Source organism: Apis laboriosa, unplaced genomic scaffold (genome assembly GCF_014066325.1).
Source record: "Apis laboriosa isolate Shangri-la unplaced genomic scaffold, ASM1406632v1 scaffold64_cov150, whole genome shotgun sequence".
NCBI classification, from domain to species: Eukaryota; Metazoa; Arthropoda; class Insecta; order Hymenoptera; family Apidae; genus Apis; species Apis laboriosa.
The window spans coordinates 347,004-363,510 of NW_025224011.1; the positions used below are offsets into that span (position 1 = coordinate 347,004).

General features: G+C 31.6%; 3 long non-coding RNA genes across 3 annotated transcripts; 2 read left to right on the forward strand and 1 right to left on the reverse strand.

Annotated features, from left to right (window-relative positions):
• The first annotated feature begins 4,767 nt into the window (after window positions 1–4,767).
• On the forward strand, window positions 4,768–9,853 carry LOC122718530. The gene is made up of 3 exons (XR_006347400.1): window positions 4,768–5,358; window positions 6,249–6,381; window positions 9,120–9,853. It is a non-coding gene; the product is annotated as an uncharacterized LOC122718530 (long non-coding RNA).
• LOC122718529 lies at window positions 6,447–10,804 on the reverse strand. Its single transcript, XR_006347399.1, has 4 exons — window positions 10,679–10,804; window positions 9,866–10,293; window positions 7,058–7,197; window positions 6,447–6,907 (listed from the first exon to the last, which is right to left on the reverse strand). It is a non-coding gene; the product is annotated as an uncharacterized LOC122718529 (long non-coding RNA).
• Window positions 10,805–10,987: 183 nt separating this feature from the next.
• LOC122718576 lies at window positions 10,988–15,724 on the forward strand. Its single transcript, XR_006347415.1, has 3 exons — window positions 10,988–11,260; window positions 12,938–13,266; window positions 13,357–15,724. It is a non-coding gene; the product is annotated as an uncharacterized LOC122718576 (long non-coding RNA).
• The last annotated feature ends 783 nt before the right edge of the window (window positions 15,725–16,507 follow it).

Here is a 16,507-nt window from a genome sequence, read left to right on the forward strand (position 1 = left end):
TTAAGTTACTAAAGAGCTACTAAGAAATTTCATTAAATTTCTTTAAAAGAAATTTCCATTTTTGAAAGATTTATACATTAAATTAAAAACTTTAATAACTATAAAATTTTTCCAAAATATTTTTTAAGACAATTTCTTTTCAAACCTGCTTGTTCAGAAAATATGTTAAAATATAGATTAGGCCATATTTATAGATTAATCTATAAGATCGAATCTATCATATCTTTGTTCAAAATTCAGCTAATGGCCATCGATCGTTGTTGACCAATCAACCGACTTTCGCTCACAAAGTGACCGGCCAAAGTCGATCAAAGCCGACCGAATAAAGGAATTCCAATAAAGATAGGATCGATTGAATTCACCGGAGCCGAAAGTGACGACCCTTGAAACAAGCAACCCGGTCACTGATCGGCCAAAGCCAATTATACCAATTACAAGGAATCGGCGCGCATATCGCGCCAACCGAAAGGCGAAACCGCTCATTAAATCCAGCTTGTCCCCTCCATCGTGTCTTGTAATGGGACCGACTCATCGCAGGCCTCCACGATGCGAAAATAGGGGAACGTTGGTCGGACCCTGCTGGGCCTGGCACGGTTGTCAGGGTCAATTCAAAGGAAGGTCACATCAAGGTTATAGACTTAACAGCCAATGATTACGTGCTGTGATTTCGAAGCTGCAGCTATCAGTGAGTTACCTTTGCTTTTCTTGGATAACTATAATCGTTGAAGAAGATTCAAGAATGAGAAAACTTTGGATTTATACTATTGGATCATAAAAAAATTCAAGAAGATAGGCAAATTTTTGATTCATACTATTAGAAATATTATTTGGATTCATTCACTAAAAAATAAAAAAGTTATTGAATTCATATTATTAGATCGGAGAAAAATATGTGAACATGGTCGATAAATAAATTTCGAATCAAGTACAGACCTCGAAGGTAGAGAAGAGATGGTGCAAGACAAACTTTCCTGTTGTTTTATTTCCGTGGGCTGTTCGAATGATTTACAGTACATCGTGGACGATCCTCGAACTTTCACCTTCACCGAGGAATATTCCTTTCATGGCGATTACGTAGCGCGACAGAAATAAATCGAAGCTTTTTATGGTGTATTTAAACGAATTGAAATTACGAATTGCTGAATATTGGCTCCTTGAAACAGTCACATTCTTTCTTCAGTCCTGCGTAATTTTAATTCTCTTCCATTTTTATATGTTCTTTAATCTAAAATTTATTTCTTTTTTTTTTTGTCAACTGTTTTTCTTCTGAAATTTCCCCCCAAAAATAAAAAAATTAATACAAATAAAATTCAAATTATTTAGAATAAATTTTCTATAGTTGAGATATCATGAGATTAATCACACTGATCATATTAAATTGTAAATTAATGATTGTTTCTTAAATTATTTCTATCGTATTACACATACTCAATAATTCAGCATAGAATTGTTTATGCTTACGGAATTATACTTACTATATAAAATTCCTGTTTCTCAAATTTATTATAATTATAATTCTATCAATATTTTCATCTTACACTGTATGCAAAATTTCTACTGGAAGCATCCAAATACCTCTTTCCAATCTTCCAATAAATCTTATCTGAACTCTCGATCAATTTCACACGATCGAAAAATTTTATATTCATAAAAATCTTCAAGAATCACGAAAAGAAAAAACCTCGAAGATGCAAAAAGAAATGGAAAAAACCACATAAATTCCACAATCTACCCAAGACCGGCTTCTTCAAAAGCCTCGATCCCATCCGGTGGCCTTCGCTATGATTTAACGCGATCGAGCCAATATTTATTAACCGCATTAATTACCTTTAATAATCGCAAGCAACACGAAAAATATCTTTCCGTTTATAAATACCACCTTGCTACCGCATAAGAAGCCGCAATTTTCTTGCAAATTCGCGGAATATGCGTACGAATCCAAGACGATCAATCTAACCTAACCTAACCTTGCGAATACACTCGCGAAATCCTTCGCTAGTTGGTAGCCGATACTCTGAGAAGATTAAGGGCTTATTACCGGCGCGACAGAGGATTAATGACGCGAGCAAAGTCAGTATATTGCATCTACATACCGAATAAATTCGTTTGCCTCTGATTGCAAAGAGCAGAAACGACGCGAGCAGTATGGAGGCGTTCCTGACATTTATCAATCCTAATTCGAGCGCCCTCTCGCGGCCTAATTGCATCGTTAAGGGCCGACCGACACCGCGATCTTTAACGATCCGGTGATTGGGGTTATTGATACCGGCCTCGGGAACGATCTTCGATCACTGGTTTTCGATTGATTTCGTGTACGTGCCCACGCATGATTTATACCGTATTTGCGTTCACCTTCTCTTTCATTTCGGCCTCCGGCGTAGCCTGGGCTCAAAGCTCGTCCGACTGCTTCACTGCCATTCGCTTTTGCCTAGGTTAAGGCGAGTTTCAATGGATATACATACATATTGTGCGTATATATACTGGATGTGTGGTCAAGGAGCGCACGCGCGGATGAATCGGTTCGAAAGATGGCCGGACGTGACTTGAAAGTGAATACGATCGTTTCGATGAAAGAAATTTATATTTATAGGATTGAGAATATCGATTGATTTTATTTGATTATTGTATGATATTTTTGATTTGAGTGTATGTGTGTATATGTATGTATATGTGCTATTACTGCTAAAAAGTTTTTATATTAAAATTGCCGAAGGAACTTAACCTCTTCGCTTATAACAATATTCAGATATCCAAGTATCTTTTTGTGTATTATATTAATGTTTATTACGTTAAAAATAAACAATTTAACTATAATAAAAATTATCTATGAATCATTTGGGATATATAGTCATATAATTAATGATATTTAAATACTATAAATTTTTATAAAGCAATATATATTGATAAAAATATTTTAATAATTAACATTATGTCATCTTAAAACAAAAATATACTTTCAATCAAGTTTCTGATAAATTTGATTGAAGATTTCATATCGAATTTTTTGATCTTTTTGCTAGATTATTATATTTGAAACTTTTGTCTAATACAATATAAATATTTCGGCGATATTAAAGATAATAACTGAATTTCTGTGGATACGCGTGAAATGAGATATGTAATATTAGCAAATTAACAGAGTAATTAATTCGACAAGGTCAATTTAAAGAGAATAAGAAATAGAACGACATTTAGAGAGAAGTGGGGTTGTATAAACCGACTAGAACAAGTTACTTGTTACAAAAACTGCCTTATCGTTGCTAGAAGAAACTCTTGTTCTGAGCAGACTTGTGAGCGAAAAAAGAGAGACTAATTCTATGTTCTAGAGAGACAAGATCTTAAAACAATTTTCTAATGAATATGTATATAATATTGTAATAAATAATTGTAATTTAATTTCATTAAATGATAAGAAAATTTTTAGATAATTAATATTTTCAAATGATTAAAATTCAATTTAAGATTTAACTTAAACCATCCAGATCTAACCATCCAGATCTATCCCAAATCTATAATAGTAGAAATATATACCATATATCTCAAACAATGGTTTTATATATTCTAAAAAATTGGAAATTACGATTTTGACAATATATTTTAAAGTTATAAAAATCGATTATATAAATCGCAAACAATTATTTCGATATCTAATTGATCAATCGATTCCAATTTCATTCGATTTTCAAGAAAACGCAGTACATGCTTTTAAATTGTGCTAAGAGAAATTACATATAGTATATACTTCGATAAATAGGAAGGACAAGTATAGAATCGCCGTTAATTATCAATCAATCGTGATTTCGATAAACAGCAGTGGTTAGAAGGCACCGGCTTTGTATCATCGCGACAAGAATATCGAAGATATTCTATCGATCCCTGTTCGGCCTGCATGCGATGCACTAGGAAGTAAGCGTTGTCCTGACAAATGTGATTAATCGGCACCAAACACGGTTGCGGGTTGTTGCACTCGCAATTAAAGCCTGTTAATAAACCACCAAGGCAAATCGTTTCGCGCTCGGTGGAATGTGAAAGTTACTAGATAAGTCTACGAAGTTTATACCCCTGTGTGCACATATATATGTGTGTGCACGTGAGGTTAGGTCGCTAACACTAAACCACCTCATTATCGGATTCAGTCTTAATTGAGATTAGTTTCGTTAACGTGTTCGCGGCCGGACCAGTTCCGTAAACCGATATCAGGCTCCCTATGTAAATGTCATTATCACGATCAACGAGCTGGAATAGAAGTTCAATTAGGAGATCGGAAGCTGGCTTTTCTCTGCCCGACCGGTTCAAATTCACCGCGTGCCGATCTTGAGTAATATCGTTGTGCTGTATTTTTTTTTTTTTTCCCTTCTTTTTTAGGTTAGATCCTTTTACAAGAATTGAGTTTAAAGGTTAATCAAGTTAGTAGTTTTGTGTTGAAATTCGATAAAGTTTATGGACTTCATTGTGACAATGATTGACTTTTATTGATCAACTTTAGAATTTATTATCTTTTGTTAGTTATAATTAGAGTAAACTATTATTTTATAATTCCTAAGTACATTTAATTTTATTGCTTCTGTTCTAGCTTTAGTATTAGCTTTGTATGTATTAACTTTAGTTAATACATAATCTATCGTTTAAAAATTCGTATAATGTGAATTTTGACTTGATTTTAGAAAAGAATTTTTTTGAAAAATTGATTAAATAACAAAAATAAATCCTCTAATTCTTTCATACATATTTTTGAAAAATATCATTGAATCATGATTGGAAAATTGAAAAGATATTTCTTTTACTAAACTAAACTGACATAACTGGTAAACATTATAATGAAAAATTACGATTAATCTCCAATCATTACCATAATATATATCATACTTTTTTACACATGTACATACGTATGCTTCTCAAAATAGAATCCAAATATAAATAACCGTCTGCCACTCCACTTCAACCTCTTCCATCCAATCACGACCATCATTAACCCTTAAATCCCATTAAATCCCCTCCCTCATACCAACTCTCATCGCACACTCTCACATCGGAATCTCGCCTCTGATACAAATATCAAAAAGCGAGGCGTCTCAAGGCCACGTTTAGAACCGCCTCGATTTTTCCAACTGCACCTACGGCTAGGTAGACAGATCGATTCATAGCAAGTGTGTGCGTGTGTATAAATGTGCGAGTGCGTGAAGTATCTACAGCCGCTTCCGACGTCGTAAATCAAGATGACCGATTCGAGAGAAGAGGCCCTTAGCTCGGTGTGTATCTGCGACCTTCTCGCTCCCTCTCTCCGCGAAATAATCGACCACGTTCCTGCGTTCCACGTCTACACGGGAGCGTGTCGAGGATGCTGGCCCCTTGGGCGGGGTGAGTGCATTGTACAGTTAGGATTTCGAGACGGTTGAGGCATAATGAGAGAAACGTGCTGCCTTCTGGCCAAGTATTGTACCAACATGAGATATTGGCTAACCATCTATTTTTCGGCATAGAGGCAAGCGAAAAGGCTAATTCCATTTAATTCTTCTTTGGCCTTACAATAGATAATGCAATAAGTCTTAAAAATGTTTCTTGGTCTTCTTGATTCTAAGGACTTGGCAAAGATAAAACGGTGGCTAGCCATCTATTTTTGAAGACAAAAGAAAAAATTATTAATTTCATCTAATTCTCTTTTGACTTTATAATTAATATGCAATATGTTTTAAGAAGATTCTTAGTTTTAGTTTTAAGCAGTTGACCAAGGATCTTAAGAAAATTGCATTCAAAATAAGTCATTGTTGTTGTAAAATTCAATAAGAGGAGAGAAAATTTTATAAATCTACAAGAAATTTGAAAAATTTTATTCCATAATCTTTGATCTAAATTTGAATAATTTCGTATAATTTGAAAGTGATATTAGAATTTATTGTAGATAGATTATTAGAATCAGAATTTAAAATTATATAATAAACTTTGATTATAATAATGAGAGCATCATATTCGAGGATATGCGAAATCTTTATTATAGAAATCTCTCTTCTATCTATGCGAAAATCTTCCAAATTATCATCTTTATTACCCTACTTTATTTCAATGCATCTCATTTCTTCATTATCAGCTTCAGATCTGCGTTCTGATGAAAATGAAGGTGTCACTCTCACGTTATAGCCAATCATTTCGCCTAGCCGTCTTATTTCTTAGCGACTTCGTGAAATCTTGTTTTGCCAGAACCAGTTTTCGTAAATAGGAAAAATATTTTTAATTAATTTTGAAAAATGTAGCAAGGCCAGTGACCAGATCGACCAGTATCTGAGATCTTGTGTTCAACTTGGAAAATACATGGATTATTATTAAGAATTCCTGGCTACCGTCCAACCAGTATCGTGAGAACGGGGTCGAAGGATTTTCCAACCTGTAAGTGATCTTTTCATTCGCGAAATGTTATCGTGATTAATCGTAACAGGCCGACGAGGATAAGGTTTTACGATCTAATGTGTGTCAATTTTGTATCGGCGCTTGTCTCTTTGGATTTATTTCGTTTCAAGTTATTGATTGGATAAGTTGTTTGGCAGGTAGATGGAAATTGCTTGGGAAGAGGAAAAAAAAATGTTTGGATCCAATGAGGAACATTCATGAAGATTGATTTTTAACTTCGTTTTAAATCTCTTACAGCAATTTTTATTGTAGATAATTGAAAATTATTTAAATGATATTCCATATTCCATATATTGATTGAGATATAAACATACATATATCTAATTAATAAGTATCATTAACAAATGACTATAGTTTGCAACAGACAGAATTGAAATAAGTCATATTGTTTTTGTCTGAAAGAGTCAAGAATGAGTCTATGAGAAAAAGAAACTATTGTGTACGTACGTATAAATCTTCTTTATATTGTATAGTATTTTTCTATACTTGCATCATTGTACAGCACCTTGAAAGAAAGAAGAAAACTTGAAAGAAGTAGTATTTATAAATCTTAACCGTAACTTATCTAACTTAATACATTCTATTTATGACAGTATAGTAAAATAAGAGATATTACAAATCGTCAGAAAATAAAGAATTAATATCTACTACCTACGTGAAATTGTAAAAAAAACCATTGAGGAATCATGAAATAACGTATTGTAAGTACGTAAATACGAGACGTGTCACAGTACAAAAGCATTGTTCATCGTTTTACAAAGTGGTCGTTATTCACCTCGATAATGACTGTTTTGTCTGAAAATAACAAATGTTTGAGATAAATCGAGACGAGAGAGCGGTCCAACAAAATGGCCGTGATGGAAAGTTACGAGGATACTCGAGATTGATTGAGAAATCGATTGTACTTGTCCGACACCTGTTGACGCGTGGAAAACATCGGCGAATCGGGCAACTTAATTAATCCATCATTGGAAGAATAATCAAGTGTCGGATAGAATGTAATAAGGAGCTCTCGATTACTTCCACGAAGAGGATCGTCTTCCTTCGAGACGACAAAGGTCGTGGTAAAATGGAGGAAAAGAGACGATAAGTATCGAGAATCACGTTTTCGATATCGTGATCGGATTAGACGAGTTAGAAATGTATTTATAAGTGGACCACATATATTACAATTCTATACTGGAAATAGAATTGGTATTTGAATCTAGCTAGAAATCAAAGACCTATGATCACCATATTCTCTTTATATTTAAAAATTTTAATAGATGATTATTTGCTTTGTGAACAAAAAATTATTTTAGTGCATAATTACATCAAAAAATTTATGATTTTACAAGTCAGAATTAAAATTTTTGTATTCTTGGAGTATTCTTGGATTTGATTTATAATCTATATTATAAATATGATTGCAAAATAAATATTCTATTAACATTATAATTATTCAACTTAAATAATACTACTTTTACATTTTTTGTTTGTAAAAAGCAGATTTTTGTCTAAAATCTCTTGCAATATAATTTAAATTATAATAATGTAAATTAAATAATAATATGTATAACATATTATAGCTCATAAATTTTAATATTAATAAAGTCTCAAATCTTCTTTATAATATCATATATCAATAAAATTGATATATTTATTATTAGATTTTTGCTATATTATTACCAAATTAACTAAATATCAAATAAGAAGCAATACCCTTAAACCTATCAAAAGTTTAAAATTAAAAAAATTGTGTCTGCGAATCGTGTCGCTTTTGCCAACCACTGCTTCATAAGAAATTTTCAAAGAATACCGTTCATTGTCAGTTTTATCGTTGTACTTGAGGATAATTTCTCCAAATGAGGCACCAACTTAGTAGGCACAATTGCATCTAGCGCGAAATCGTTCGTCGTGGAATGTCGCAAGGGGTCGGTCACACCCGTGCAAGGACTCTCACCGAGGACGATTCACCATTCTCGAAGAGAGGTTCTAACGAGCGTTGCGTAACCGCGGGCGCTCATTAGCACGTCGAGATCCAATCCCACGGCTGAGCAGCTGACTGACTGACTGACTGACTGACTTACTGACTCTCCTTACGAAGCTAGGAGATCGACGAATGTTGCGAAACTGTTATTGCGCTTACCAATTATGCGAACAATTCATTGTTGACTGCTCTTCCGCGTAGAAACGTTTCGAAAATTTCCCACTGAATCGTGTTGAGCTATTGGAAAACGAAAACGATCTCAATATTCATCATAATTGAATTTGTAAGGAAATATAGTAATGAAATTGCTATAGCATTGCGTGTGTTTCTTAACTCTTTTTATTAAAATTTTATATCCAATATGAGATATGGAATATTTTTAAATTTTGAAGAATTCTCTGAAATGGAAATTAATAAAATGTTTAAAGATTTTTTATATAATTGGATATATCATACATAGCAATTTAGATTGTCTAAAACTTTGGGCAGTTATGTACTCTTCAAATCCTAACCTCAAATACTAAATGTTATTTTACAACAATTACATTTTAATCATTATCACATTAATCAATTGTAATAAGTATTATTTTCATTATGAGAAATAAATAATTAATTGAAACTATTTATAGATTAGTCTGGGTTGGTCATTATATTATATAAAATAGATTATACTTTACTATATAATAATATAATTTTTATCAATTATAATATCATAGGAGGTAAACATAAATGAATTTTTCTAATTCAGGAAAATAAGAAGATGAGAATGAAAAAGAAGATAGCCTTGGAAGATTGTTTCTTCTTTGACATGTGGAAAGTGGACAAATAGGATGCAATAACAATAGTCAAGAATATGTCGTATATTGGTAGAAGCGGTTTACATTCATGACAGGAACAATGTGATTGGGATTTGATGGATATGGAACAGACTTGTAGATCAAGGTTTGGGAATAAAGAAGCTATTTATGAATAGAATGAAAGAAATGCTTATAATACAGAAATCTCAAATTTCTAAGTAAGAAATTTTAGATAAATACTCTTAAAATTGTGAAACATCAAAAAAAAAAAAATTAATTATTTTTAATCATTTTAAATTCAACGAACCAATATTTTTTTGATTTATGTATCTTGAAATAAATAATATGAATAATGATGTATTATAATATTCATGAAATATCCTCAGAAAGTTAATTCTAGATATTAAAACAAACACAAAAGTTGATATATAAAAATTCAATTGCACTAAACGATAGAATTCATAATAAAGCAGCAAATATACAAACAAAAAATTTAAAAAAAATATACTGTTACTTTTCATTTTAATCCAATCTTCAAATCCAAGAATACATAACCTAACTTAACCTAACTTCTGTTGCGCGTACATATATAGAGCCGAAGACAAGTGGTCATGCCGAGTTGTAAATCGCCGTCTCTCAGGTCTCGCGTGTTATCTGGTCATTGGATGAAACAGCACGCGGAATATGGAGCACTTACCCTGATCACCGTAACGGCGGTCCACTTAGCCTGGGTAACGACCGACCCGGACCATCATCAGGCCGTCCGTCCTGGATGGCGTGCACGCGCGGTTGGCGACCTTTACGCCATGGGACCACGATGTTCCATTTGCCAGGAGATTGAAATTCCGCTCATGGCTCGGATTACAGCGACGCTGCTTGGACGGTTTCTCGCGACTCTTGCCTTTCTGCCTCCTACCTCATCTATCCGCTGGCCACTCTTGAAAGCATTCGAATGTAATGGTCGGCTAACGACTGTATTTGCAATTCATCGGAGTGGCTTAATTGCGTATCGTGCACGGCGTCCACGTCCATGGAATAATTCATACAAGCTTGAACTGTCCTTTGCCTTCCAAGTTTACGAATTTTTCCGCGCATGCGCAGAGATCATGAGATTATCTCGTCGAACTATAATTCGAAATAAAATATATTTATATTTGAACTCGAATGTGATGATTCGTGATATTTGTGTGCATAACTTTGATGGACTTTAATTTTTTATGATATATATATATATAGATAAATGATAGATAACTTTAATTGTTTTCAGAAATTATTGCTATTGCGCATGCGTCGAAAAATTTGTAAAGTCGGAAGACAGAAGAAAATTCAAGCTTGTATGAATTATTTTAATATATATATATATTCTTATATTTATATTTTTTTTACCTCTCATGTTAAATTTTTTAAACTAAAGTTTTCAATATAAAAAGTATGTGATTCTATTTAAAATGAATAATATTCTTGTAATAACATCTCACATCGATAGGTTTAACATAAATAATTTACATACCTTTTAAGCTCAAACAAATTTCCTGTCATGTATTCTCAAGAAGATTACTCGATATCTTAAACCGCCCACATCAATTACCGCCACGAAAATCTTGACTCGTGATTTCTCTCCTGGATTCCATTTTTCGTCACGTGTCAATGGTGCGCACGCTCCTTTCGCATTAACGCGCATGTCAGACCAATGGAGATTAATTGCTTACCCACAACCGGCTGCAATTACAACTGATCGCGATTCATACACTTTTACACGAATCGGCACGATGGAGAGCACATGGAAACGGGCTTTAAAGGAACTCGATATGGTTGGGTGCTCGTACGAAATACTGGACGAAATAATGATGCCGTGAAATGAGGTACGATCTCTGGCGACTCCCAGAAATCTTGTGTGTGTACAAATTAACGATGGAATTCGATTACGTGAGTACATATACATTTAAAGTTGAAGATGAACGGGAGATTGATGGAAATGACGTTCGCATCATTCGAAATACTTCGCGCTTACAGTGTTAAATTATGTAGATAATACATTTGTCATATTATTATTGTTGTTCTTTGCCATTTATGGAGCAGTGTTTAAATACATGTAAGTATTATGTGTATTTTATATTTATTTTTTTAATCTTAATTAAGAGACATTTTATTTATTCTAAAAAATAATTAACAAGTAATTTGGATTTCAAATATATTTATTTTACAATTAATAAATCAAAAGTCTCTAATCAAAAAATGTATTTTGCATCAAAAAGATTCGTCTAATATTGGACGAACTACAACTGACTGTCAAAGTAAACTACTTCGGTACGCACATAGCCAGACATGTTTCACTCGTAACACTTATGAATTCTGCAATGGATCATGGTTCATCGCGTTACTTACATAAGACGACGACTCAATTAGGTCGTCGATTGATGATCTTCTTAGATCTAGACGATGAATAAGAATCGCTTTCGATTCGATTCAGTGAAAGTTGATTTTCTATCGTAACAAATAAGTGGAAAGAATATTTCGATTCACCGTATATATCGTGATACATAATAATTTGTTCATTTAAAATTGAAGCGTTGTTCTCGATATTGCAATATATCAGTGTTGAAAAGGATAATAACGAAACGTTCTATTAATTCCAATTAGCATTAGATAAGATTACTGTAAGATCAATCTCTTGCTAATAGAGTTTTGAAATTCAAATATATTCTAAGTTGGATATTATGAATTAAATTTATTTTTTGTATTATCTTCTGGATTACATTTTTCTGATGAATTATATTTAAAATTTCTGATAAGAAAAAAAATAATGATTGAAATTTTTTATTTCATTTTTTAATAATTAAAATAAATATGATAGATATTAGGTTAGGAAAATGATCAAATTCTATAATAGCTGATTCTTTATTCTTATATTCTTTTTTAAATTCTTTAGGATTCTTTTTTTTAATTATTTTAATTTTTAATATCGTAAATTTCAGTAAATTACAGTAAATTACATAAATTTCGTTTTCTTATCGATTTCGATCGCTTCAGAGACGACAGTCCATTTTTCAGGGCCAATTCCTATTTCCTTGATCGATGACAGTTTACAATGCCGCGTTTAATGATCTCGAGGACAGCTTTCACTTTGTTTCGCTATTTTCCTTTTGAAATTCCCAAGGATAAAACAGGGGGCCACTATTTCCTGTTACAGTTTCTGTTGAAACAAGCCTCATGTTCTCTGTATCCGCAAAGATCGAACAGAAGCCGGATTATCGTCTCGATCGCGATCGTTGCTTGTGACTGGGATCGCCGACTGTTCGAACAAAAGCATTGCAAACGGATAAATCTTTGTGGAAACACGATTCCAAGTACCTTTTGTTCTTCCCTCGTTCAGAAATTGTGCGTCGACTAAAATTATGTTGAAGTTGTTGAGATATGTTTACTTTTGATTTATGCTATGGTTAAATAGTTTTAATAGTTGATCTTTTATTTGTTAAATGTATGCTGAAAACATTTTAGTCTTCCCATTTCTTTTAATGTTCTCTATTATTAGTTTAAGGTTATGTTTACTATTCTTGAAACAGAAATATTCAGATAAAAATAATTTTCATGAATGATTATATTTTTCATTCATGTATAATAATATTTATTATTTAATACTTAAATTGTTAACACTTAAATTAGTTTTAATAATTTAGAAAATTTTAAGAAGAAAAATTTGTTTTCTTTATTTTTATGCAAGTTAAATTAAGGAACGTTCGTCCAATAATGATGGCCTAATTTATTACAGAATTTAAAATTGATACGCTGATTTGGAAGCATAAATCCTGTTATTGTTAATAACACGTTACAAATGGCGTGGAGATATTATAATTATCTATGATGAAGATCGCGTGTGTCATAAAAATCTAGGAAGAAATGAAACTTAGCCCGGAATCTTAATTAAACCATCACTGGTGTGAAAATAATTGGCGAATTTACTATTCCTTTGATGTCAGATAACATAGATTTCTCCTAATTAAGCTTGACTTACGCCAACGAGATTTGTCCATCGATTCCATAAGACTTAGAATTAAAACTGATACTTTCAAAATGATACGAAACAAAGCATTTCGTACAGTAAGTAATACTTCGTTTGTTAAAAAAAATTTGAATCCGATCGACAAATTTTTATTCAATAATTTACACTAATAATAATTTATTTTACAGATAAAACAATAAAAATTGAAAAAAAATTGTATAAACTAACGGTTAAATTTAATAATTCTTTTATATGTTAATATTCAGCATTATATTCTTGAACAGAAACAAAATTCAAAAATTCTTAAAAAAAATGTATGAGAAAAAAATGTTTTATAAAAACATATCACAGTATACTATATATTCAATATGATGTGAATTCACTATTGGATTTCAATCTATAAGAGAAGATCTATTGAGAAACGTTGATCCGTAATACACAATTTTCTATAACATTGTATATCAAATGGAAAATATAAATTCTCTTTTAATCTTTTCATATATTTCAAATTTTAATATTTGACAAAAATAACGAGTTAACTAGCTACAATGCATCACATATTTTCCATTTACTAAATCAAACAATTCCCATTTGAAAAACGATTCGAATCCAAGTCAACGATCGATGAAGGAAAACAACTCAGGGGTCACCGTCCGTTCGTATCAAAAGAAGGATACTTCCAGGATCTTCTCTAGATAGGACAGGCGTGCACAGGCAGAGTATGTGTCGTGGCCGATAATTATCGACGAGGCTGATCGTGCGTGCAGCCAGAAAAATGGCGAGCAACGGGACAGGTCGGTCGGCGACTACTGCCTAGACCGCGGTCTCCTGTCGATGTCGAATGAAGATGTCCCGGCTACGTTCTCCCTTGCCTATGTACCAGCTGGAATAAGTGTGGGTAATTTGCTCGACTGGCTAGACCACTTGTTTTGCGGAGGGAACCGATGCCGTTTAAGAGACCGTGCCACCGAGCAAATCCTCGTTCACGTATGTGTTACGTAATCCGTGTGCACGATTGTTGTGTTGAATGAAAATGAATCCGTGAGAAATGGATTTATGATTTTGGAAGATAGAATAATTCATTTTTGATATATTATGTTATTTAATGATTTTTTTATTTTAAATTTTGTCTTATTCTTTTTTGTTAAGTTTAAACGATTTGAGATAATAGTTGTATATTTTTGAAGTATTCTGCGAGGTAATAGGCGTATATTCTTTTATTTTTTTAGTTTTTCTTATATAAAGTTATGTAAAAATCATGGAAGAATGTAGAGAAAGTTTGCACTTATATTAATAATAATGATATTGAAATTTGATCTCAAGAGTTAAAAAAGATATGATCATGTTTTGATAATATTTTATGAAAGAGAATCTTGTTACATCATCAATCAATAGTGTTTTATGTATAAAAAGAAAGAATACAAGAATACAAGATCAGTGAAAAATATTTGAGAAATAGATCATTAATGAAATGTGTAAACTTTTAATAGAAGTTGTTATCGTGTCTTTAACTGATTAAAATTCTAGATTTTCGAGAATTTCAAAGTAGTCTAGTTTGTCTTGACATGCAAAAAATGTGATTTTTAATCAAACATCTAAAACATTCGATAAGAGATATGACTCAAATTTGTTTAAAAAATATAAAAATATAAATAGTTGAAAGCTGATTGCGTGAAACATGCAAAGTGAAAATAGGTGTCGAACACGAAATAAACGATTTGAAATAAGAATAATAAAATATTTAATTGAAAGGTTTAGATTAGTCAGACACGATATCAAAGTTAATTGGCATGTAACTATTTCATGTTTATATAGAGCTTTATACATGTATAATAGAATTTCTATTTTAGTAAAGTAGAATTGAATTAATAATTGAATTATGCATTAGATCATAAACTAAAATTAACGTTTCTTTCTTTAATTACAAGAATTCTCTTATTCGAAAAAATTATAGTATTTTATATTAATTTTGATATTAGAGGTTCCATTATTACTAATTCGACTATCAAGATTAAATTTTAATACTTCATAAATTTTATAAGTAGTTTGGATCTCGATTTCACCTACTTATTCAACTTTTATTGTACCTAGCAACCTAGAGCAAAGAAATGAGAGAACGCAAAATATTCTTATTCGACCTCTGACAACTCGCTCGGAACATAGAGGCCATACGTCAGGAAGACCGGTTAATGGACACTAAAGTAACAACCGGCAGGTTTCCCTTTACTCTGCTATGCGTTTAAACAACAAGGACCGGTAGCTAGAATTAATGAGGCACCAGTTTCCAGTAATGTTAGTCGTGATAGGATCGGCGGATCAAAATGCAGATTTGTACGGGTGAAAAGTCTGGCACCGGTTCGATTGCTGTACACGTTCCAATGTCTAATAGTTTGGATGCTACTATGTCGCTAAGGTCAAGATATATTCAGAGCTCACGATGAAGTGTTTGATAAATATTTTTTGATCAGCCATTGAAGATATTTTATAATATAAATATTTAATAATTTTAGATTTTTCAAATTTTATTTTTTTTATAAATGCAAGTAATATTGTGGAGAATAATTAAAATCTATGTATTTGATTGAGAAGATATTTTATAGATTCTAAGGAATTATAAAAATAATTATTTATTACAAAATTTTGATCATTACAGGAAATTAGGTACTTTGAATATTAAAATAATTGTGAATTACATTTTTTTCTTAAGTTTTGAATGTTAAGTACTTGTTAATATTAAGAAAGCAAATAGAGGAAATTAATAACATTGATTGAAGCTCAATTTACATATAGTGTGAATAATCAATTGTAGAAACAATACTAATTGTACAATGTGGATAGTTTTATAGATATGTCTTATTGTGCAAGTACATAGAAAATTATAGGATGCATTGTTATCATTCAAAGACTTGTAATATACCTTATTCAAATTGTTAGATATATAAAGTCTTTCAATATTTTCTAAGATTATCATGAACTTACAATTTTAAATGATGATTTGAATGACTTGACATTTTTGTATTGAATATATGATGTGCCATTTCAATGAATTGAAATCTATTTCTGAATAGAAATATTTAATGATTAATTAATGAATGTCATTTTGAATATAATCTCTTACTACTACTTTATTACTCAAACTCCTTTCTTTTCTTTCTTTTTTCTTATACGCTATATTAAATATAAATTTAAATATACTATTTTATCTATTTCTTACTTATTCACTTCAAATAACTTTCACATATTAATTTTAAACTAATATTTGTCATTTTATTACAAAATTTATCTTTTAATTCACTTAAGAAAACTTATTTTAATATTATTATTCATAATATTTCAAAA